Genomic DNA, 25,868 nt, shown 5'->3' on the forward strand with positions numbered 1-25,868 from the left:
TAACCGATAGGGCATAAATGGTAACATGGGAAAGTTTCATCCAGTGGCCCTGGGAATAATGTTGTTTAAAGATAGTAACAATTTGAGACACGAAATTGTTAATATTTTAGCTACTGACAGAAACGGGTATAAAACTGAAACCAAAACTGGGCAGTCAGAAAACAGGTGAAGGGTGCCTGATATCTTTCGGCAGAAAAGTATGGAGGTTTACACAGTGGCGTAGAGTGGATTTCCGCTACCCGATGCGAGCCCTAAATTTGCCGGCCCTATTTTTACAACTAAGCAAAAAATAAAAGATACCTTTCACGACACGTGCCTATACTTGGTTAATGCTGATCAAAAGATGATTGGAATATAATTTTTTGGGTATCTTCTATGCTTTCCGTTATACTAAACAAATCGTTTTCGAAGATTATTTATATGAGTTACTTATGTCGTGTGTTCATAACACCAAAGAAAGAGATCGTATATTTAAGAACAGTTTGAAAAAAGAAAATACATACATTCATGCATTAAGTGTTAATAATTTGCAACATGTGAATCTACATAGACTGGGCTTTCATAGCAATAAAGAATGCAATTGAGATTTAAGTTTACAGAGTACTTTTACGTATATTAAGTCTATAATAATCTCTTGTCAGTATAACCTCAGTAGGCATTTCCACTGCCTGCTATATAAGGTCCATCTAGGCTGTTTATGGAGAGGCACGCTCCACTTCGTCGGCTTACCTTTATATGACGAAACGAATTCAGTTAAACCAAGCTTTTTTGGGTTCAGGAGTATTCCGCTACACACAGGATTACCTAGACTTATAAACTTTATAATGTTACGATGAAAATAATAGTAACGAGCAGTTATGCCAGGAAACGACACCAAATAGAAAATTACTAGTAGCAGAGAGGGAAGTACTATAGTACTACGATTTTATCATGAATGGACAACTGCGGCTAAATAATAAGACTTTCCTCGACGGCTTCAAGCCCTTGGTCACGGCGGCTTGAAGGCTGTTTATCGACTGCACTTACTGTGTCGAGAATGCCATTTTCTTCCATCATATATCTTTATGTCTCTTATCCAGACCTATACATTCATGTGCCAAAAGTTATGGGATACCTTCCAATATCGAGTCGTACCTCCTTTTGCCATAGCCATACTGCTTCTGCGCTACTGGCCATTAAAAGTGCTACACCACGAAGATGACCTGCTACAGACGCGAAATTTAACCGACAGGAAGAAGATGCTCTGATATGCAAATGATTAGCTTTTAAAAGCATTCACACAAGGTTGGCGCCGGTGGCGACACCTACAACGTGCAGACATGAGGAAAGTTTCCAACCGATTTCTCATACACAAACAGCAGTTGACCGGCACTGCCTGGTGAAACGTTGTTGTGATGCCTCGTGTAAGGAGGAGAAATGCGTACCATCACGTTTCCGACTTTGATAAAGGTCGGATAGTAGCCTATCGCGATTACGGTTTATCGTATCGCGACATTGGTGCTCGCGGTGGTCGAGATCCAATGACTGTTAGCAGAATATGGAATCGGTGGGTTCAGGAGGGTAATACGGTACGCCGTACTGGATCCCAACGGCCTCGTATCACCAGCAGTAGAGGTGACAGGCATCTTATCCGCATGGCTGTAACGGATCGTGCAGCCACGTCTCGATCCCTGAGTCAACAGATGGGGACGTTTGCAAGACAACAGCCATCTGCACGAACAAATCGACGACGTTTGCAGCAGCAGGGACTACCAGCTCGGAGACCATGGCTGCGGTTACCCTTGACGCTGCATCACAGACAGGAGCGCCTGCGATGGTGTACTCAACGACGAAACTGGGTGCACGAATAGCAAAACGTAATTTTTTCGGATAAGTCCAGGTTCTGTTTACAGCATCATGATGGTCGCATCCGCGTTTGGGGACATCGCGGTGAACGCACATTGGAAGCGTGTATTCTTCATCGCCATACTGACGTATCACCCGGCGTGATGGTATGGGGTGCCACTGGTTACGCGTCTCGGTCACCTCTTGTTCGCATTGACGGCACTTGAACAGTGGACGTTACATTTCAGATGTGTTACGACCCGTGGCTCTACCCTTCATTCGATCCCTGCGAACACTACATTTCAGCAGGATAATACATGACCGCATGTTGCAGGTCCTATACGGTTCTTCCTGGATACAGAAAACGTTCGACTGCTGCCCTGGGCAGCACATTCTCCAGATCTGTCACCAATTGAAAACGTCTGGTTAATGGTGGCCGAGCAACTGGCTCGTCACAATACCCCAGTTACTACTCTTGATGAACTGTGGTATCGTGTTGAAGCTGCATGGGCAGCTGTACCTGTACACGCCATGCAAGCTCTCTTTGATTCAATGCCCAGGCGTATCAAGGCCGTTATTACGGCCAGAGGTGGTTGTTCTGGGTACTGATTTTTCAGGTCCTATGCACCCAAATTGCGTGAAAATGTAATCACATGTCAGTTATAGTATAATATATTTGTCCAATGAATACCCGTTTATCATTTGCGTTTCTTCTTGGTGTAGCAATTTTAATGGCCAGTACTGTATATCCATCCACAACTGCGAAAGTGTTGCCGGTGCACGCCATAAATGTTCGATGGGAATCATGATGGACGATCTGGGTGACCAAATCACGATTCTAATTGTCCAGAATGTTCTTCAAACCAGTCGTAAACAATTGTGGTCCAGTGACATGGCTTATTGACATTCATAAAAATACCATCGTGGAACATTAAGTCCATAAATGGCAGCAAATGGTCTCCAAATTGTCCCTCTCAGCCATGACCAAGTCCATTCCATGTAAACACAGCCCACACGGTTACGGAGCCATAACCAGCTTGCACAGTACCTTGGTGACAACGTGAGTCCATGGCTTCGTGGAGTCTGCGCCGCACTCTTACCAGCTGAAATGGGGACTCATCTGACCAGGCCACAGTTTTCCATTCGTCTAGGGTCCAACCGACATGGTCACGAGCCCAGGAAATGCGCTACAGGCAATGTCGTGCTGTTAGCAAAGGCATTGCGTCCGTCGTCTGCTGCCTTAGCCTATTAACGCCAAGTTTCGACGCACTGTCCTAACGGATAAGTTCGTCGTGCGTCCCATATTGATTTCTGCGGTTATTTCGCTCAGGGTTGCTTGTTTGTTAGCACTGACAACTCTACGCAAACGCCGCTGCTCTCGGCCGTTAAGTGAAGGCTATCCGTGGTGAGAGGTAACGCATGAGATTTGGTATTCACGGCACACTCTTGACGAAGTGGATCGCGGAATGTTGAACTCCCCTACGATTTCCGAAATGGAATGGCCCATGTGTCTAGGTCGGAAACTTTTCGCGTGAATAACCTGAAGAGAAACGACAGCTCCGTTAATGCACTGCCCTTTTATATTTTGTGGACGCGATACTACTGCGATCTGTATATGTGCATATCGCTATCCCATGACTTGTGTCACCTCAGTGTATGTTTAGAGTGCAGTCCACCTGTCATACCACAATGAAACACATTCTTGAGTGATGTGTTCATAACAGCAAGGAAAAACATAATATATTTAAGAACAGTTTCAAAAAAGAAAATATACACATTCGTGCATTAAGTGTAAATAATTTGTAACATCTGGACCTATATAGAATGGGCTTTCATACCAATAAATTATGCTGTTGTGATTTAAGTTTGCAGAGCACTTTTGCGTATTTTAATATGTCATGTTTTATTTTAGATCGCCTGAGTTTTTTATTTAAAATTTAAATATAATTTTAGCTACTAAATTTCACCTGCTTGAAGCATCAGTCTTTGTTCCTAGAAAAGCAAGAGTTATCCAGTTGTGCCTGGAATTGTTCTAACGAAGTTATGCTTTTTATATTATTTTCTGTTATACTGTAGTTTACGACAATAGCTTCTAAATACCTTAAGTTGCGTCATTTAATGTGTAAAATATTTCCTGTAATAGATTGCACTGTTAAAAGTAGGCTTACAATGTTTGTTGTCACGATTAATTTTGTAAATTTTTACACGTAAGCTGCTCGGCGCCATTATTCGCGCCCAATCGCTCGCAGTTTTTGTCGAATATTTTATGTGAGCCACTCAGCAAGCTCATTCGCTCATTGTTTGTGCGGCACACACGTAGTGCCCTCTATAATGAAGTTGCCTGAACATACGAGCCTAGTACGTTAGTCAGTTGGCAAGTTCAATCTGTGAAGGTCACATTTTTTTTTTTTTTGTATGATGACCATGACTCGTTATTTTATTGATTCTGAGGTGAGCTTTTACTTAACAAGAGCGAAACGGCTTTGTCATAACATACCTTTTCAACAGAACATGTGTGTGTGTTTGCTGTTGGATTCTAGTAGTTTGTTCTGTTTTTGTCCTTTGTGTTTAACTTGAACCTTTTGTAATCAATGTGTAATTTCTAGGTGTTTCAATCCACTTCTGGAGAAGATTACATTATAATTATCGAAACCTAGGTCAAGGGTTCTAATAAACCTATGTTATACAACTGGTTGGCTGATTCTTTCATCATTTCCAAAACTGTCAGTTTACAGTTGCTGTTGACGGTTATGTTCAAGATATTAAAACGGCATAAAATTTATTAAACTTGTTTTGGAACGCTTGTATAGGGAACTGTAAGCTACCATACAGATTACATTTTTCACTGTAGCCAAGTGTGTTGTATACATCATTCCAGTTGTATTCCGTAAATACATTTTATAGTCTGAAAGCCTCCTACTCCTTTTTGAACTAAACTGAGTACATAACTGACATGATCTCAATGAAAATACTCTGAAAATATTCCCCTTTTTACACAGAATTTTTACTCAAGAATGAGTATCACGCGATCCGACTTCGATTTGATTTACATATTAGGGGACCTCGAACGTATGTTTATCTGAATGAAACATTATGATCGCACCTTTAAATTTCCTGGAAAATCTATAAGTGTCTTTGTGTTTTTGCTAATAGAAAGGACACGCGATATGAGAGTGAAAGACCTCACTTTGTAAACCCTAGAAAGTATTCACAAATGAACTTAAAATACGGTAATCACTCTAAACATGTACAGGATCAGCAAGATATGTCGACGTTCACAGAAGGACTAACTTAGCTTATAATGGCTGTAAAATGCAGGCAAAAAAAATCTGGTTTTCAACCAGAACGCCTTTTTTTTAAATTATAATTTTATTGTGCGTGTTTTTTGCAATGCAAACTCTTTAATACATCGTCAGTGTCAATTAGTACCACTTGTTCGACTGCCAAAATAGCTACGTTCATTAATCTTAACGTAGCCATTGCAGATCTTAAATAATTTTTGATCGGTTTCAATTTTCAGCGGCTTCTCTCACAGCTGGCGTTACTTATTGGAACTGTGACGAATATTCCCAGCATTATAACTATGTTAGGTAACACTTCTTCAACTTATGGCCTCAAAACTAACCTTAATAAACCAAATGGAGTGGAATCAAAAACTTTATTACAGTCTGTTATAGCTACGAGAGCTGGTAGACGCAAGCACTTAAGCTTAAACTCTGCTCTGTCGATATCTTGAGGACCTTCATCGAGGCTGCAATTCGCATAATCGATGCCCAGCATTATTGCAGGGCTTGGGAAGTCATACACTGAACAGCCAAAGAATCTGGTATACCTGCCTAATATCGTGTAGGGCCCCCGCAAGCACGTAGAAGTGCCGCAACACCGTGGCATGGACTAGACTATTGTCTGAAGTAGTGCTGCATGGAACTGACACCATGAATACTGCAGGACTGTCCATAAATCCGTAGGAGTACGAGGGGATAGAGATCTTTTCTGAACAGCACGTTGCAAGGTATCCCAGATATGCTCAATAATGTTCATGTCTGGGGAGTTTGGTGGCCAGCGATATACGTCCATCCGCTCGATACAATTTGAAACGAAACTCGTCCGGCCAGACAACATGTCTCCAGTTATCAACAGTCGACGGGCCCAGGCGAGACGTAAAGCTTTGTGTCATGAAGTCATCAGGGATACACGAATGGGACTTCGGCTCCGAAAGCCCATATCGATGACGTTTCGTTGAATGGTTCGCACGCTAACACTTGTTGATGGCACAGCATTGAAATCTGCAGCAATTTACGGAAGGGTTGCACTTCTGTCACGTTGAACGATTCTCGTCAGTCGTTGTTGGTCCCGTTCTTGCAGGATCTTTTTCGGGCCGCAGCGATGTCAGAGATTTGATGTTTTACCGAATTCCTGATATTCACGGTACACTCGAGAAGTGGCCGTACGGGAAATTATCCACTTCATCGCTACCTCGGAGATGCTGTTTCCCATCGCTCGTGCGCCAACAATAATACCACGTTCAAACTCACTTAAATCTTGATAACCTGCCATTGTAGAAGCAGTAAGCGATCTACTGTAACAACTGCGCCAGATACTAGTTTTATAATTATAGACGTTGCCGACCGTAGCGCCGTGTTTTGCCTGTTTACATATCTCTTCATTTGATTGCCCATGCCTATACTAGTTTCTTTGGCGCTTCAGTGTATTTTCGGCCAAATTATAGAGCTGGTGGAACCTTTCTCGAATTTCAGCAGTTACTCTATCTAATGAAGAAAAAAATTCTCATTTTAAATCGTCTTCGTGCGAAAAACCGGCATCCCTACTCTGACGCCAGAAATGGGCTTCCTCGTAATTGGTCTTGGCGGTTCAGTGGAGATTCCAAGTTCTTCACGCAAGCTGTTAGTGTAGCTGAATGCCTCGTCTACAAATTCCTCTCGTTTCCCTTCCAACATCGTCTGTAAGGCGCTTATTTTTTGAGCACGCTGATGTCCTGTTTGCAAATAATTTTGGACATCATTCACTTCACGCAGCACCGGTTGCCAGCAACTCATGCAACACAGAAGCGGAGTTGATAGCATCGCGACTAGCAAAATTCCTGTGTCCGTTCGTGAGTTCAGGCTTTCATCTATTTCTGTTAACTTCTCTAGATTGTCAAAATTTATTTTTGCCATGTTTACTGCATCCACTCCTGCGCTCCAGCATGTGTCCTGAGTCCTCTTCAAACTCTTGCCTGCAGCAGCCATCATAACCTCCCATCGTTGTGTGGACATAGAAAAGAAAGTGTAACAATGTTCCAATGTGCCGAAATAAGTCACTGAAATCCAACAAAAACGCATGCAAGCAAATTATGTTCAGTGAGTGGTTTGAGGAGGGCGCAAATTCTGCATTAGGATTGATATATTTTATTCGTTGCTGCACACCTGTCTGTCTTCCGGTCATTGCAGCAGCATTATCAAAAGTTTCCCCTCTGCAATTCATAATGTTAAGTCCATCAGCGTTGAGCTCACTTGCGTGGAGAACACGGTGGGTGCAATAACTCGATTTCCCAGGAACTTCGCTCAATGCAAAAGGAGTCAAAATAAACGAACACTTGTTTCAGTTTATCCGTAGATATTCGACCGTGTCTGAGATGATGATGATGTTTGCTTTGTGCGGCGCTGAACTACGCTGTCATCAGCACCTGTACAAAGTCCGTATCTTTACACAGTCGATTATTTTTTACAATCCAATCTAGTCACTTTCACAAATGATGATGATGATGAAATGATGAAGACAACACAAACACACAGTCTCCGGGCAGAGAAAATCCCCAACGCGGTCGGGAATGGAACCCGGGACCCCGTGATTCAGCGGCAGCATCTACTCATGTCCGTAGAAAATTACTGCACGAATGTGTATTATCAAGTTAGGGGAGTATTGGGCATTTATAAATTGTAAAATTACAGCTGGAATTCACAATAAGATCAAAAAATGGTTCAAATGGCTCTAAGCACTATGGAACTTAACATCTGAGGTCATCAGTCCTCTAAACTTAGAACAACTTAAACCTACCTAAACTAAGGACATCACATACATCCATGCCCGAGACAGGATTCGAACCTGCGACCGTAGCAGCAGCGCGGTTCCGTACTGAAGTTCCTAGAACCGCTATGCCACAGCGGCCGGCTCTCAATAAGTGTTATACATTAATTACATAATACATGTGTGTATGGTATCTTCAGGGATTACGATCTTTTTAAATTCTCATATTCTTGCATTTCATCCTAATGTCAGTTCTTAACTCTTATATTACACTACTGGCCATTAAAATTGCTACATCACGAAGATGACGTGCTACAGACGCGAAATTTAACCGACAGGAAGAAGATGCTCTGATATACAAATGATTAGCTTTTCAGAGCATTCGCACAAGGTTGGCGCCGGTGGCGACACCTACAACGTGCTGACATGAGGAAAGTTTCCAACCGATTTCTCGTACACAAACAGCAGTTGACCGTCTCTAATGACCTCGTTGTCGACGGGACGTTAAACACTAACCACCACCACCGGCGTTGCCTGGTGAAACGTTGTTGTGATGCCTCGTGTAAGGAGGAGAAATGCGTACCATCACGTTTCCGACTTTGATAAAGGTCGGATTGTAGCCTATCACGATTACAGTTTATCGTATCGCGACATTGCTGCTCGCGTTGGTCGAGAGCCTATGACTGTTAGTAGAATATGGAATCGGTGGGTTCAGGAGGGTAATACGGAACGCCGTACTGGATCCCAACGGCCTCGTATCACCAGCAGTCAAGATGACAGGCATCTTATCCGCATGGCAGTAACGGATCGTGCAGCCACGTCTCGATCTCCGAGTCAACAAATGGGGACGTTTGCAAGACAACAACCATTTGCACGAACAGTTCGACGACGTTTGCAGCAGCATGGACTACCAGCTCAGAGACCATGGCTGCGGTTACCCTTGACACTGCATCACAGACAGGAGCGCCTGCGATGGTGTACACAACGACGAACCTGGGTGCACGGATGGCAAAACGTCATTTTTCTTTATGAATCCATGTTCTGTTTACAGCATCATGATGGTCGCATCCGTGTTTGGCGACATCGCGATGAACGCACATTGGAAGCGTGTATTCGTCCTCGCCATACTGACGTATCACCCGGCGTGATGGTATGGGGTGCCATTGGTTACGCGTCTCGGTCACCTCTTGTTCGCATTGACGGCACTTTGAACAGTCCACGTTACATTTCAGATGTGTTACGACCCGTGGCTCTACCCTTCATTCGATCCCTGCGGAACCATACATTTCAGCAGGATAATGCACGACCGCATGTTGCAAGTCCTGTTCGGGCCTTTCTGGATACAGAAAATGTTCGACTGCTGCCCTGGCCAGCACATTCTCCAGCTCTCTCACCAATCGAAAACATCTGGTCAATGGTGGCCGAGCAACTAGCTCGTCACAATACGCCAGTGGATACTCTTGATGAACTGTGGTATCGTGTTGAAGCTGCATGGGCAGCTGTACCTGTACACGCCATCCGAGCTCTGTTTGACTCAATGCCCAGGCGTATCAAGGCCGTTATTACGGCTAGAGGTGGTTGTTCTGGGTACTGATTTCTCAGGATCTATGCACCCAAATTGCGTGAAAATGTAATCACATGTCAGTTATAGTATAATATATTTGTCCAATGAATGCCCGTTTATCATCTGCATTTCTTCATGGTGTAGCAATTTTAATGGCCAGTAGTGTATAATCTTATGTTTATTCCTCAGGAAGATTCTGTACATCCACATGGATTATACCGATCGTAGAAATATTCGAAACGTAGAAATTCGGAACATAGCGAACTTCGCGCAAAGGCAGGTTTGCCACAGTGGCATTTCTTCGTGTAAATCTGACTAGGGAAAGAAACGTTGTTAACACTGCTGAAGATTTCACGTGTTGACAATAATTACGCGTCAAACCACGAATAACGGATCACTTTTCCGAAAAATGGTCCTTGTAATTGATTTCGAACCAAGGAACACTACAGGAATTTCACCGAAAACAATTTCAAATAATTTTTTCATTCATTTATTGTTTTTTTTATTTAATTCACCGGACATACTATTAGCAGACGCATAAGGTCAACGTTATTTCAACGCATACTGGAAAGCATTCGTGCAGTAATCTTCTACGAAAAAACAAAAATGAAAATAATAGTCATGTTCCGGGCTTAGGGCGCAAAAGTGTGTAGCTGTGAATCTAGCCACTGTACCACTGCTTCCGGTGAACCATACAGTACCTCGAAAACTTTGACCGTCGTTTTCTCAGAAACGGTCGAGCATATACAGATAAGCCGAGACTCATGTGCTCTTAATTTGAACCCTCTTCCTGTAAGCGAAGTTGCTGCGAAATCGGCTTATGGTACCTGCCGTGTTTTCCAAGTTCGTATCGTCTCACTAATACCTACGGTTACTTTGTTTCTTGTTTCAGTAATTCTAAAAATTTACCTCTATTGGCCCTAGTGTCACCTTCCCTGTGGCCAAGCAAGGCCAAATTTTGTTTTGCCAGGAATCTTATTAAATCAAACATTCTGGTTTCAATTTCATGCCGATTTTGCCACTACTTCTTGCTATTTTTTATCGATAGCCTGTATTATTTGAAGACTTGCGTCCAACTCCTGCCACTTGCTAAAATTTTGTTGTGTGTAGCACTTGTTTTATGATTGGCTACTTTGGGGTTCAACATTTTACAAACAGCTATCTAGTTTTGCAAATGGATGTATTTTACAGACAACTTGAGCCCACAGTAATGTTGCATTTGAGGGCTATAATGTGATTCAGGGCCACTTAAACCCTAAGCCCATGACAAAAACAGTGGGCTCAAGTAGCCCACTTTTGCGTATGTTGACAAGTTTTTAAATCAACGTGTTTATATGGTTTTACTTTATAAAAATATTAAATTCACTATGGACAAAATTGTAAAAGGTGTGAAATTTGAAAAAGAACACTTACCAAAAATCTACCTTTGATGGTACCTGTTTAGACGAAAGTTGAGGAGTAAACGAAACAATTTTTTACTGTAACAAACGGGCTGGAACAGAACCTCTGGTTGCCAGTATATGAACTTACAAATCTATCCGTGCTAAAGGCACTGCTGCTAACTATCGGAAAATCAAAGATTCTCATTAGTAACTGTTGTCTCTGACAACAGGTCGAAATTTTTTTTTCATTTTGGCCTAAAGATAGCCCTTAGGCTCAAGTAACCATAGTTTACGGTAGATTTGTTTAGGTCAAATTGAACCACTTCCACTTGTCCAGTTGCCTCGAAATTCTACTTAAGTACCTGTGTAGTCCCGCAGACAATACAGTTATTTAATCTAATAACCAGGGGGACAGGATTATCCAGCTTGGCCGTCGCTTTCCGAGCTGATAGCTCGCTTGACCAGTGTGAACCAGTCAGAAGCGAATCACAAAGTCTTTTTGAGCACGAGTTGCATTATGCACCATTAATCTATGTTTTTCAGAACCAACATAAGCAAAACTGTCGTGTCTGATAAGGCCGACATAGAGTAGGTGCAATTGTGCGGGTTAGTCGCACAAATAGGATGGGTTGCTCGGGGGACGAGGAGAAGCCAGGGCTCCACCTATGGGTGGCCAGTGGCCGTTGTTTAGGCCAGGCCAGAGCATCAGGGCAGAGCCAAAAAACGCGAGAAGGACTACACAGGATACAGCCAAACAGCTCAATGCTGCAGACAACACGAATGTGACGGAAGAACAGTGTTCCTAATTTATTCAAGAAAAAAGGCATGAAACTCAGGAAAGAACAGGATATCAAAGCACAAGAATCAGCGATCATAAGAAGACTTAAAGGAAGTTTTCCAACATCAGATGCGGAATTCTCTTCAGATGGAAAACACCAAACGAACAATGCAGACACTGACCAGACACATCCCACGAAGATCCAAGATGACCATCCAGGAACCGAGTAACCATTTCAAACTGTTTGTCACAAGACAAACAATAGAAAGTGAAAGGAGTTCTTGGAAATAGCACCCGCCAGCAAGAAAGCCACGCAAATAAGCCAACAGCAAATAAATCTGAACCGCTTGAGATCACAGATACGAATGCTGCAAAATCTCAGCCAGGACCATCCACTTCAACCATTGGCAACCACTTTTGACAAAAGCCAAAACTTCACGCATAACGATCAATTACACGGTGAAACCTTCCCGTCTCCTCTATATCTCTTTTTTTTTTACGCATCATTCCCTTCTACAATAACCTATGAAACTTTCCCTTAGGATTTCTATCTCTTGGTTAATACTAACAAATGAAATCTTCCATTCGAAATTTATTCTTTTTCTCAATCTTCGCATACAAATTTAATTGCTGCTTATTAAAAGTGCTTTTCTGATTATTTCGACGAAACATGGAATGTGTCGTCGTCGTGGCCCTCAGGCGTTATCTGCAATAACCCAAAACTGTTCCTTGCCTTTTTTACTGTTACTGGATCGCCATCTGACTGCTACATCGAACTGCGACATGAATATACTTACTCTGGTTTACTATACTCTATTAACTGCTGGTGGGCTGTCATAATAAGTGGTTGTATTTATTACCAAATCTGACGTTATTCTTTAATAGCAAAGCGGACGTTATTCTTTAATTAATTTGACTGAAGTTACGTAATTCATAGTTACACTTTTTCTTGACAACAATAAAATTTTCGCAAAGTTTTACGTTGATGGAGTTTGGGATGGATTATAATCAGTAATGCAACATTGCTGGCAAAAATTAATTATATTCTGAAAACGTTTCTTCAAATATTTACTTCTGGTAATGAAATGATTTTACAAACGTTCAAATGGGACTTACTTTTTACAATAATCTTACAACTAGCATTGTGCAAACATACCTTCAGTTGTCTTGAGTTTCGCAAAGAAAATAATTCAATAATATTAGTTCCTCTTATGATAATAGTTAACTGATGTCTCTGTACATCCGTTTATAATCTCTTGTAAATCATAGCTGGTGGCTGGCAGGCACACCGCTCCTCTCAACCTCTCGCTTCAGACCTGTTACCGACTCGCTTCACTTCTCGCTTACTACTGACTTCCTACGAACGCTAAAGTGGGTCTCTCCTGCCAACAATGCTTTCTGGTGCAGACAATCCCTGCTGCCATTACAAAATGTATCAATGCGCGGCCTTTCCCGCTCTTCCATACGCGGTCTCTCCTGCCCTTTTTAAAATTATATCAATTTGCGGTCTCTCTTGCCAACAATACCTTGGTGCAGACATTCCCTGCTACCACAATTATTTCCAACATGACAAATATTAATTATTCCTACTTAATCCTATTAATAAAATATAAACATCTTTCATAAATTGTGGGTTGACAATGTTGTTGTTGTTGTGGTCCTCAGTTCTGAGACTGGTTTGATGCAGCTCTCCATGCTACTCCATCCTGCGCAAGCTTCTTCATCTCCCAGTACCTACTGCAACCTACATCCTTCTGAATCTGCTTAGTGTATTCATCTCTTGGTCTCCCTCTTCGATTTTTACCCTCCACGCTGCCCTCCAATACCAAATTGGTGATCCCTTGATGTCTCAGAACATGTCCTACAAACCGATCCCTTCTTCTAGTCAAGTTGTGCCACAAGCTCCTCTTCTCCCCAATTCTATTCAATACCTCCTCGTTAGTTATGTGATCTACCCATCTAATCTTCAGCATTCTTCTGTAGCACCACATTTCGAAAGCTTCTATTCTCTTCTTGTCTAAACTATTTATTGTCCACGTTTCACTTCCATACATCGCTACACTCCTTACATATACTTTCAGAAACGACTTCCTGACATTTAAATCTATACTCGATGTTAACAAACTTTTCTTCTTCAGAAACGGTTTCCTTGCCATTGCCAGTCTACATTTTATATCCTCTGCACTTCGACCATCATCAGTTATTTTCCTCCCCAAATATCAAAACTCCTTTACTACTTTAAGTGTCTCATTTCCTAATCTAATCCCCTCAGCATCCCCCGACTTAATTCGACTACATTCCATTATCCTCGTTTTACTTTTGTTGATGTTCATCTTATACCCTCCTTTCAAGACACTGTCCATTCCGTTCAGCTGCTCTTCCAGGTCCTTTGCTGTCTCTGACAGAATTACAATGTCATCGGCGAACCTCAAAGTTTTTATTTCTTCTATATGAATTTTAATACATACTCCGAACTTTTCTTTTGTTTCCTTTACTGCTTGCTCAATATACAGCTTGAATAACATTGAAGAGAGGCCATAACCCTGTCTCATTTCCTTCCCAACCATTGCTTCCCTTTCATACCCCTCGTTCGTATGACTGCCATCTGCTTTCTGTACAAATTGAAAATAACCTTTCGCTCCCTGTATTTTACCCCTGCCACCTTCAGAATTTGAAAGAGAGTATTCCAATCAACATTGTCAAAAGCTTTCTCTAAGTCTACAAATTCTAGAAACGTACGTTTCCCTTTCCTTGATCTTTCTTCTAATATAAGTCGTGGGGTCAGTATTACCTCACGTGTTCCAACATTTCTAAAGAATCTAAACTGATCTTCCCCGAGGTCGGCTTCTACTAGTTTTTCCATTCGTCTGTAAAGAATACGCGTTAGTATTTTGCAGCCGTGGCTTATTAAACTGATAGTTCAGTAATTTTCACATCTGTCAACACCTGCTTTCTTTGAGATGGAATTATTCTGTTCTTCTTGAAGTCTGAGGGTACTTCGCCTGTCTCAAACATCTTGCTCACCAGATGGTAGAGTTTTGTCAAGACTGGCTCTCCCAAGGCTGTCAGTAGTTCTAATGGAATGTTGTCTACTCTAGGGGCCTTGACTCGACTCAGGTCTTTCAGTGCTCTGTCAAACTCTTCACGCAGTATCATATCTTCCATTTCATCTTCATCTACATCCTCTTTCATTTCCATAATATTGTCCTCAAGAACATTGCCCTTGTATAGACCCTCTATATACTCCTTCACCTTTCTGCTCTCCCTTCTTTGCTTAGAAATGGGGTTTCATCAAAGCTCTTGATATTCATGAAAGTGGTTCTCCTTTCTCCAAAGGTCTCCTTAATTTTCTTGTAGGCAGTATCTACCTTACTCCTAGTGAGATAAGCCTCTACATCCTTACATTTGTCCTCTAGCCCTCCCTGCTTAGCCATTTTGCACTTCCTGTCGATATCATTTTTGAGACGTTTGTATTCCTTTTTGCCTGCTTCATTTACTGCATTTTTATATTTTCTCCTTTCATCAATTAAATTCAATATTTCTTCTGTTACCCAAGGATTTCTACTAGCCCTCGTCTTTTTACCTATTTGATCCTCTGCTGCCTTCACTATTTCATTCCTCAAAGCTACCCATTCTTCTTCTACTGTATTTCTTTCGCCCATTCCTGTCAATTGTTCCCTTATGTTCTCCCTGAAACTCTGTACAACCTCTGGTTTACTCAGTTTATCCAGGTCCCATTTCCTCAAATTCCCACCTTTTTGCAGTTTCTTCAGTTTTAATCTACAGTTCATAACCAATAGATTGTGGTCGGAGTCCACATCTGCCCCTGGAAATGTCTTACAATTTAAAATCTGGTTCCTAAATCTCTGTCTTACCATTATATAATCTATCTGATACCTTTTAGTATCTCCAGGGAAAACTGGCGTTCTACGGATCAGAGCGTGGAATGTCAGATCCCTTAATCGGGCAGGTAGGTTAGAAAATTTAAAAAGGGAAATGGATAGGTTAAAGTTAGATATAGTGGGCTGACAATAGACAATAGAAATATACACGTTTTACAACGGGAAAATACGTTGAACTTAACGCCGCACTCAGGTAGAAAATTACTGTACGTGTGAAAGCAATATATAAAAGTAACCAAATTAAATACCATTTTCACTCCCTGTATGATCAAAGAGCTGAAATTAGATTCTTTCGAGAGATAAAGAAGCCATTACATACCTATCAACTGACAAGAAATAGAGAACGTCAAGTTATCAAATGGATATCTAGGAAGTTCTGGAAGAGGAACTTCATGAAGAACTGAAGATACTTAAATTCAATGCCACATGAGTGCAGCAGTTCAAGAGACGAGACTTGCACACGAAAAAGCTCGTTCCACAACCTACGTACTGTGTCACACTTTCCAAAAGACCTTAATACGACAGAATATATGATGTAAGAGACATATTTAATGCAAGAGTAGATGCAGAAAATTACAAATCAAAGGATGATCCTGACCAATGCAAGAGCTGTCAAGAGCTGTCAGAAGTTCTGTCAAACAGCGTTTTATCGTACAATACCGACTAGATGTGGAGACAATCACCATACTAAGAACTGCTCACATCCTCGCAACGAACCACATAAATGTGCAACCTGCAACAAATCAGAATATCCAAAGTCCTCGAGAGGATGCGAGGAATATCAGAAAGCAATCAAATCATACCAGCTATCTCCAGAAACAACGAAGAACCAACAATCCCAGCCCACAGCAACAACATTGCAGTCTTCCCATCACTACGAACATCTAATGGAAATCGGAACAGTAATTCAAACCAGAACAGAAACCAGCAGCGAAGAAAACTCGGCGACGTCATAAGACAAAAAAAGGAATGAATGGGGACGAAACCAAAAATTTGAACAATCGCTGTGACTATCGGAAATTGTAAAAGCAGTCTCCAACATAACATCTATTGTCTCCCTCTTTAAAAATAGCTGCAATAACGGACATAGCAAGGCAATTCAACAATTTAACTTACATTCTCTCAAAAATTCTAGTTTTAATAGAAGGTATAATGATGATCTTCTTCGACGAATAGTGCATCTTACGCCTCAACTGAAAAGACACCTCACATTTTGCTTATACAATACAAATGGCGTCAATAATAAGAAACCAGAAGTTACAGATTTCACTGAATGCCATAGAGTCAATGCTATGTTCGTACTCAGGGATTAAAAATTAGAAACATTAGTGGCTATCACAGTGACAGACCTGACAGGAGAGGAGGACGTACCAAAATATTTTTGCGTCCTCACTCACACACAACTATGAAGCCATTCCACAGCTAACGTCGCTGGAAGCAACAGCAGTAACTATAGAGACATCTCAAGGGAAAATTTCGTTAATAGCCGCCTACTTATGACCGCGTATTCATCTTGAAGACTATGCTTTTATCACGCCATTAGATCATTTCGACAAAATATTCCTTTGCGGAGATCTAAATGTGAAGCACATGGAATGGAATTCACATCGAGAGAACATAGAAGGAAGGCAACTTTACGACCTTGAAGAACAGCTCCAAGCAATAACTACTGGACCTGAAGAACAAACATATATACCTGTCATGCAGAACCACAGACCAGATGTGCTGGATACAGTAATAGTCAAGAACATCAGCCCCCATTTCAGCCTAAGAACCATCAATAATTCGTCATAAGATCACTACCTGGTCCTCGGCCACATTTCACGAGAAATAGAGCCACCAATTCCACTAACAAAAACAACAGTGGACTGGGGTCATTTCCAACGTTGGCTAAATAATTGTATTACACCAACCGGGAACGTCACCACAACGGAACTTATTGACCAAGCGATTGAGAGATTATCATCGAAAATCCAAAGAGCAGCCAGGTAAGCTACAACAATAAGAGGTTTTGAGAATCCATACTACGAAGCATTTCTGCCTGCACTCCAAGACCGTAAGAAAAAAAAACAGAGGCAGGAAACAATGGCAACAAACCCGTAATCCGGCTTAAAGAAGAGAATTGATGCAGTTGCCATCAGAACTGACTAGAGGGGCCACGGAATGGCGCTCTGAACTGTCGGAGCATCGAATGTTAAACCAACAACTACGATGGCGAGATGAATGGCAGCTTATCCGCACCATTCGAAACACGTGACAACCAAAACGAGCTCTACTGGACAACAGTAGACTCATGTTTGACCCCTGGAAAAGATCGGATTATACGGAACAACGTACGAAGAACAAAACACTATTATCCTAAACGATTTCCAAAATCACCAAATTGAAGACACTGGAACGGGAGAATCAGCCCAATAGGTAACGCCAGAAGCATAGACTAGCCGGAACTGACCACACCACATGAACTGAAACGAATCATCAAGGGAGGACCTCAATACCAACTCAGCATCTGGTCCTGATGGCGTGACTAAAAATTATGTCAAATATGTGCCACGGTGGCCGTTAGTGTTGCTAACTAGAATTTGCAACAGTTGTTTAATTGATGAATATTACTCCTTTACTTGGAGAACGACAAATGTTGCTCCAGTTCTCAAATCAGACAAAGACGTCAAAGAGTCAAGGAGCATGTCTCAGCTGCTACATTCCTTGATACAGAAAAAGCGTTCGATAAGATGTGAAGAGATGCACTACTCAAAAAACTGAAAGACAATATAGACTGGTCGGAGTGCTGTATCAAAATCATGGATAGTTTTTTAACAGATAGAAGGTTTTATATACAAACTGATGAGAAAAGATCGGATATCAAGACACTCCGCAAGACACTCCGCAGGGTTCGGTACTTTCGCTCGTTCTGTTCACCATCTGTGTGAATGATCTCCCAAAACTACAGAGCATACTCTTAGCTCAGTTTGCAGAAGACACAGTGCTCACGTCCAACAGCAGACAACCCAATACTGCCATAAAAAGACTTGAACATCAACTATACATTTTTCAACTTATGGCAGCTTATAAAAAGATCAAGATTAACCCCTTGAAAACAGAAAGCTATCCTGTTCACTCGCCGATGGCCAGTACTAGACAGAAAACTGGTAATCAATGGACATGAATAAACTTAACTTAGCAAAGTAGGTATCTTGGTGTCGTACTTTAAAAAAAGCTGACATACATGAAGCATATAACAGCAAAACGAGAAGAGCTAACAAAAACAATTCAGGGATTGTATCCTGTGCTTAGTAACACTGATGTGCTCATCAAGACCAAACTCTGGATCTATCAAGCGCCTATTATACCCATGATATTGTATGGTTCCTCCTCCTGGGACACAGTCAGTAGAGCCAACTTCAAGTACCTACAATTAATCCAAAACAGACATCTTAGCATAATACTGAAAGTTCGAAGTGGACAAGATTACAAACCATACACAACGAATGTAACATTAAAATGATAGGCCAACTAATTAGAACGAAGACGCAAAACTTACTAGAGAAAATCGACGCAATGAGCTCTGGTACTAGGCAAGTAGAAGACAATACCACAACAGAACCACAAATCTGACACAAAGTAAAGATCCCTCCTGAAATAATAGAGGTCCCACAATTAATAAAAGGAATGAGGGCAAACGAACCTAAAAGCCCACTATCCTACAAAAGTCAACAAATAAAGAGAAACTTGAACCCTTACCCACATCCTTGGAAGTTCAGCAGTTTTTTTGTTTTTTGTTTTTGATACATCAAACAGCACGACAACTACCTGCCACCCCCCACACCTGCGCTGCGTCGGGCCATGCCCCCCACCCCCATACGCTATGCCATTGGGCTTAAGTGTCCGATTCTCTCACAGAGAGGCGGGGCGTTCTTCGAGATGTTGATATTGAATTATCTATCGATGACACCCTTGCAGAAATAAAATCTGAATTTTTAGTAGACGGCATGAGAAGGTTCAGAAAGGAAGTAATGAAGACTGTATTTTCCACACCTAAATGCGTCATAAAAGTTAAATTAAGACTATTGATGAAATATAGATGCACCGATACTTTATCCAAGAAATGTCGCTATATATCGGCGATATTTCTTCCAGCGATATATAGATTTCAAAATGGCAATATCGAGTGCCGATATTTTTATCTTACATATTTTTTTCACAATTTTCGGTAAATATTAGAAGCTGTTCTCTTGAAATTGTAGTAGAACATAATTTTGTTTTCACTATGTGAAGGAGTCTTACTACTTTTTGAGCTTTCATCACATCCAATCTTTTTCGTTGACTTTGTGAAGCGAGTATATGTAGCACAAAATAAGTAGTCCGATTGTACTGGGAGGTGTCTGTGTGAATGGATTAACATGAGTTCCGATGTGATGAAACAGCACATCATTTACGTTAAAAAAAAAAAAAAATTTAACGCAACTAGTGTCCTGTTTCTTCACATCGGCATTCTTCAAAATCAGTCGCTGAAAATGATGAACAAAAATCTAAATGACAAGATTGGTCTTTACGGTGGTCTGAGACGTCTTAAGGGGATGCTGCCGCAATCGGCGCTCGGCGCTACCAACATAAACTGCAGCGTTTAGCTTTACCACACAATTTTAACGCAACAACTGCTTGGTCACTGGCATTGTCAGAAATGAAAAAACACGGAAGTTGACATGAAGTATCCGAATCTGATTAAACGAAGCACCCATTTGTCACATTTATTGTGCCACTTACGTGCAGTTAGCATTGTTAGCAAAGTGGTTGTTGCCAAGCGTGAACTTGCATCGTTTTCCTTTTAGTTCTTGCTCTGAAGGGGATAGGCAGGCTGCTAGCTTGTTGATGTACTGAACATCTGATAATAAATCAATACTTAAATATACAGCTCTGTTGTTGCTCTGAAGGGGATAGGCAGGCTGCTAGCTTGTTGATGTACTGAACATCTGATAATAAATCAATACTTAAATATACAGCTCTGTTCTTGCTCTGAAGGGGGTAGGCAGGCTGCTAGCTTGTTGATGTACTGAACATCTGATAATAAATCAATACTTAAATATACAGCTCTGTTCTTGCTCTGAAGGGGATAGGCAGGCTGCTAGCTTGTTGATGTACTGAACATCTGATAATAAATCAATACTTAAATATACAGCTCTGTTCTTGCTCTGAAGGGGATAGGCAGGCTGCTAGCTTGTTGATGTACTGAACATCTGATAATAAATCAATACTTAAATATACAGCTCTGTTCTTGCTCTGAAGGGGATAGGCAGGCTGCTAGCTTGTTGATGTACTGAACATCTGATAATAAATCAATACTTAAATATACAGCTCTGTTCTTGCTCTGAAGGGGATAGGCAGGCTGCTAGCTTGTTGATGTACTGAACATCTGATAATAAATCAATACTTAAATATACAGCTCTAAAATCGGCAGTATATTTACAATGTGCAGCTGATACTTTTATAGGCAGATATGTTTATATTTTTCCATCAATATATCGATACTTTATTCGATATATCGTGAGCTAGTAATGATTTTTTTGTATCTATGTATCAGATTCCAGATATTTTTGAAAATATCAACAGTATTAATTCAAATCTCGACAACTTTCCCAGTATGTCCACATGTGAGGTATGTGCTAACATTTATGCAGTGCCATAATTGTCCTCGATATTTCCGTTTCAGTACTCATTGTCGTAGTAGCGCTTGTTGCACCAAACGAGCCTACTGCCAGCGCAGCCCTGACGACGCAGCCCTACAAGGCCGACACACACCAGCGCATTGCACTGGGTTGCTTGGGCGGTGGCCTCAGTATTGTGGGACCCTGTGACGTGGACCGAGGTGAACAGGGCACTGTAGTGGAAACAAATAAATCATGTGGAAAGCTCAGACGAGTCTTAATACGGCACCTCCTGGCATCTCCCCCTACAGTAGGAAACTTAACAACAACCACTTATCGGTAGCTTGTATTTGGGAAACTTGGCTTCAGCCATCTCATCGAATACAGTTCAAAGGTTATGCAACGCTTAGACATGACAGAGACGACGAAAAACAAGGCTTAGCGATTTTATAGATACCACTCAGTTTAAAAAATATGACATAAATCACAGGACGACAGACTTGCAAGCAGTGGCCGCTGTTGTTTACTCTCCAAAAGGCGGGCTTACCATTGTCGTCATTTACAAACCTCCAAAGTGTAAAATACGATACCTTGTTCTGAATCAGATTATTGGACTGCTTCAAACGCCATTTATTCTTTGTGTAGACTTCAACATGCACAGCTACAAATCTCATAAAATGCTTCTTGATCGGTACGTCCTTACTTGACAAAAGACCATGCGAAAAGCGAGCTTTCTCTTTCCATCTTTAGGCATTTTCGTAGGCTATGATAAGTTTATTAGGCGGTAAATAGTCGACAGTAACATTTTAATCATCGAAGAACACGTCGCTATACACTTCGCGCCCTATACTCGTACACCGGCAGTAAATGCTTCAAACATTACTAATTTGGACGTGTTGTGATTTCCCCAAATCGCTTCAGGCAAATGCTGGGATGGTTCCTTTAAAAGGGCATGGCCGACTTCCTTCCCCATCCTTCCCTAACCCGATAGGACCGATGACCTCGCTGTTTGGTCCACCACCAAATCAACCAAGCACTCGATGATCGTACTATGCTTCTTAGAAAGAGTAGTCTTATCAGATCGCTATTCAGATGGGAAGTGCCCGATTTTAGCGCGTGACGCACCTTAAATAGTTCCACCCCCTTACTACTGGAGAAGTTTGGTATTTTATCGTATGATGGCGCTAGATTTAGATGGTGCTTAATCGTCGGTACGACCTTGTCAACATAAACTTGTTGACACAAACAAAACTAACGGAGGCTGCATTTACATTTTGCGCTAACAGACGGCGTTACTTCTGCACTTGAGCCAAGCTCGTAATAGTATTTTGCAAAATCTGGAGAAAATTGGATCTTGTCGGGTTGCCGGGACAAGAAGGTCCATAACGGTGACAGCCCCGATGTACTGGGGAGGATTGCAACCCTATACCACAGAATCCCGTGTATTAATATTTATTTCGATGTAGAATATTGTTGGCGGATAACAGTACCCGTACGTGGCGCAAAAACAACGTACTCTGTCACTAATATTACAAAGCATACTCAGCTGCAAGAACTAACACCATTTAAAGCAGAAATACATACTCATTCCATGAAAAGATGTAAATGAAGTTGAATATCAATTCTGTCAATAGCTGCTAACATGTAGTTCCCACTAAATGCGAGAAAGTATGAAAAACGGATGTGAACTAAAATAAAATAAAATACGAATAATATACTTACGATACATTCAAATTCAGCAGTTCACACACTGATTCATAGACAAGAACAAATGTCCACGGAACAATATCGGACGAAACCAACTTGTTTTATAGAAAACAAAAATTAGGGGTCATTTACTGCATTCAATATTACGGAGCAAAAATCAAGAAGAATACAAACAATATATTCACAATGTGATTCGCAGTGAAATACCCGTAAGCTATAACCAGGAACACAATGCAGCTTCTCTTTACTGCAAAACGAAAACAAATATTAACGACTTTAAATCACCAACTAAAAAACCGAAATGATAGACTGATAAACGTGCAGAGCACCAAGTGGCTTGGCAGCGAGCGAACCAAGGTCGTGTTACCAGGATTCCATATATGAGTTTCACCCCTGTGAGACTTTGGAGCACTCTGGTGTCCACCAGACAGGGGGCTGTTGCTTCAAAACGATGACTTCCTTTCTTCTTGGAATGGAAGTTATTGCATCTTCTTCAGCAATTGAAATGAGCTGTCGATATGCATTTTTTACCTAACAAATTGTTAAAAGATTGAAAATTCTCCTGGACTGTGGCGGTGTACTTTGGCCAGTCAGCTTCCTTGATATGCCAGCTGCTGTTTGGATATACAATATTGGCTGGATTTGTAGGGAAATCTATCGTAGGAAATAATCCGAGCCAAGAGAGTCACGTTTGAGCGTCCACTCCGTTACACAGTGAGAGTCAAGAGACCACAATGCCAAATCGACGGCCGATGGTCGTCTGTATTGTTTATGTATCATGGTTGGAGAGCAAATTGAGATTTTCGAGAAGTGTAAGCAAATGTCTGTCATCCGCGCTATCTAATTCACAGCCCCACACCGAGTGGTACATATTGAAGTCTACGCAAAGAAGAAGTGGCGTTTGAAGCTAGCCAATAATCTGATTCAGAGCACGATATCGTATTTTATACTTCGGAGGTTTGTAAATGATGGTAAACATCTGCCTTAACTCATGGAGTTATCAAGAATCATCATTCCTTCAGTTTTCTTGACTGTACCGTAAAACTGAATGTCGCAATGTATCTTGTCTCTAAAGTCGCCGCAAAGCAGTCTGCAGCCAGGACCAAAATTACAGCGATTGTTACACATATTCTCGCACCAAACTCCGTGTCCGAATGCATTAAACAATTGAAAGTAGTTTCATTTTACAGCCTAGCCATACACACATCGAACCACAAGGCTGAAAAGATGTTTCCTTTAGTTGTTCAATACTTCACTGAAAGCGACGGAATCCAGTAGAAGCTGTTGAAGTTTGATTCGTTGAATAACGGAACATCGGAGACAATTATAAAGTTTTGTCTAGACACTATAAGATGACTCAAAATTCCATTAGATAAATTAATCGCTTTCTGTGAGGACAATATCAATACTAACTTCGGGGTGCTTTATCGACGAGGCCAGCGGAATGTGTTTCACTAAATTAAAGAAGAACTAGGAAAAAAGTTATAAGAGTCGAGGGGAATGAAAGGGAAGCAGTGGTTGCGAAAGAGTGAGACAGGGTTGTAGCCTATCCCCGATGTTATTCAATCTGTATATTGAGCAAGCAGTAAAGGAAACAAAAGAAAAATTCGGAGTAGGGATTAAAATCCATGGAGAGGAAAAAAAAAATTGAGGTTCGCCGATGACATTGTAATTCTGTCAGAGACAGCAAAGGATCTGGAAGAGCAGCTGAACGGAATGGACAGTGTCTTGAAAGCAGGATATAAGATGAACATCAACAAAAGTAAAACGAGGATAATGGAATGTAGTCGAATTAAGTCGGGGGATGCTGAGGGAATTAGATTAGGAAATGAGACACTTAAAGTAGTAAAGGAGTTTTGATATTTGGGGAGGAAAATAACTGATGATGGTCGAAGTAGAGAGGATATAAAATGTAGACTGGCAATGGCAAGGAAATCGTTTCTGAAGAAGAGAAATTTGTTAAAATCGAGTATAGATTTAAGTGTCAGGAAGTCTTTTCTGAAAGTATTTGTATGGAGTGTAGCCATGTATGGAAGTGAAACGTGGACGATAAATAGTTTAGACAAGAAGACAACAGAAGCTTTCGAAATGTGGTGCTACAGAAGAATGCTGAAGATAGATGGGTAGATCACATAACTAATGAGGAGGTACTGAACAGAATTGTAGAGAAGAGAAATTTGTGGCACAACTTGACTAGAAGAAGGGATTGATTGGTAGGACATATTCTGAGGAATCAAGGGATCACCAATTTAGTATTGAAGGGCAGTGTGGAGGGTAAAAATCATAGAGGGAGACCAAGAGATGAATACACTAGACAGATTCAGAAGGATGTAGGTTGCAGTATGTACTGGGAGATGAAGAAGCTTGCACAGCATAGAGTAGCATGGAGAGCTGCAGCAAACCAGTCTCTGGACTGTAGACCACAACCACAACATAGGAAAAAATGTGGAAGGAATTGGTTGGATGGCCTGCCCATATCCACAATGCTATAGCAAGAGCTGCTGGGGTTTTAACTGTCGACTTCGAAATAATTTTCACAAAAATATTTAATTATTTTTCAGAATACACGGACAGGACGGAGAAGCTGAAACAGTTCTGCTGATACGTTGATGTCATTCATCAGACTCCTCTATCTCACTCAAAAACAAGATGCCTGTCGTTAATGCCCGCAGTTGGGAGAATTCTTAAGCTTTGGACTCCATTAAAATAATTTTTTGATGTCAAAGTCAGGCCACCTATAATAACTTTAGATTTTCTTCAGTAATCGGATCAGTGATATTATAAATATATTAATCGACACTCAAAGATGTCTGAATGAAAGAAAGACTGTCAGTTTTATTTGCATGAAAACCAGGATGAATTTGAGCAAATTAAAGAATGAGAACCCTGCCCAGGAAATAACTAATTTGATTTCGAAATTTGAGGAAGAGAAAATGGCTTTCTATACCATAGCATTTGATTACTTAGAGATATGGGGTATTTCTTTTAATAAATATCAAGTATTTGATTGTATGACGCTATCTGAAACCCCATATTGGGTGA

This window comes from Schistocerca nitens, chromosome 3, assembly GCF_023898315.1.
Source record: "Schistocerca nitens isolate TAMUIC-IGC-003100 chromosome 3, iqSchNite1.1, whole genome shotgun sequence".
NCBI classification, from domain to species: Eukaryota; Metazoa; Arthropoda; class Insecta; order Orthoptera; family Acrididae; genus Schistocerca; species Schistocerca nitens.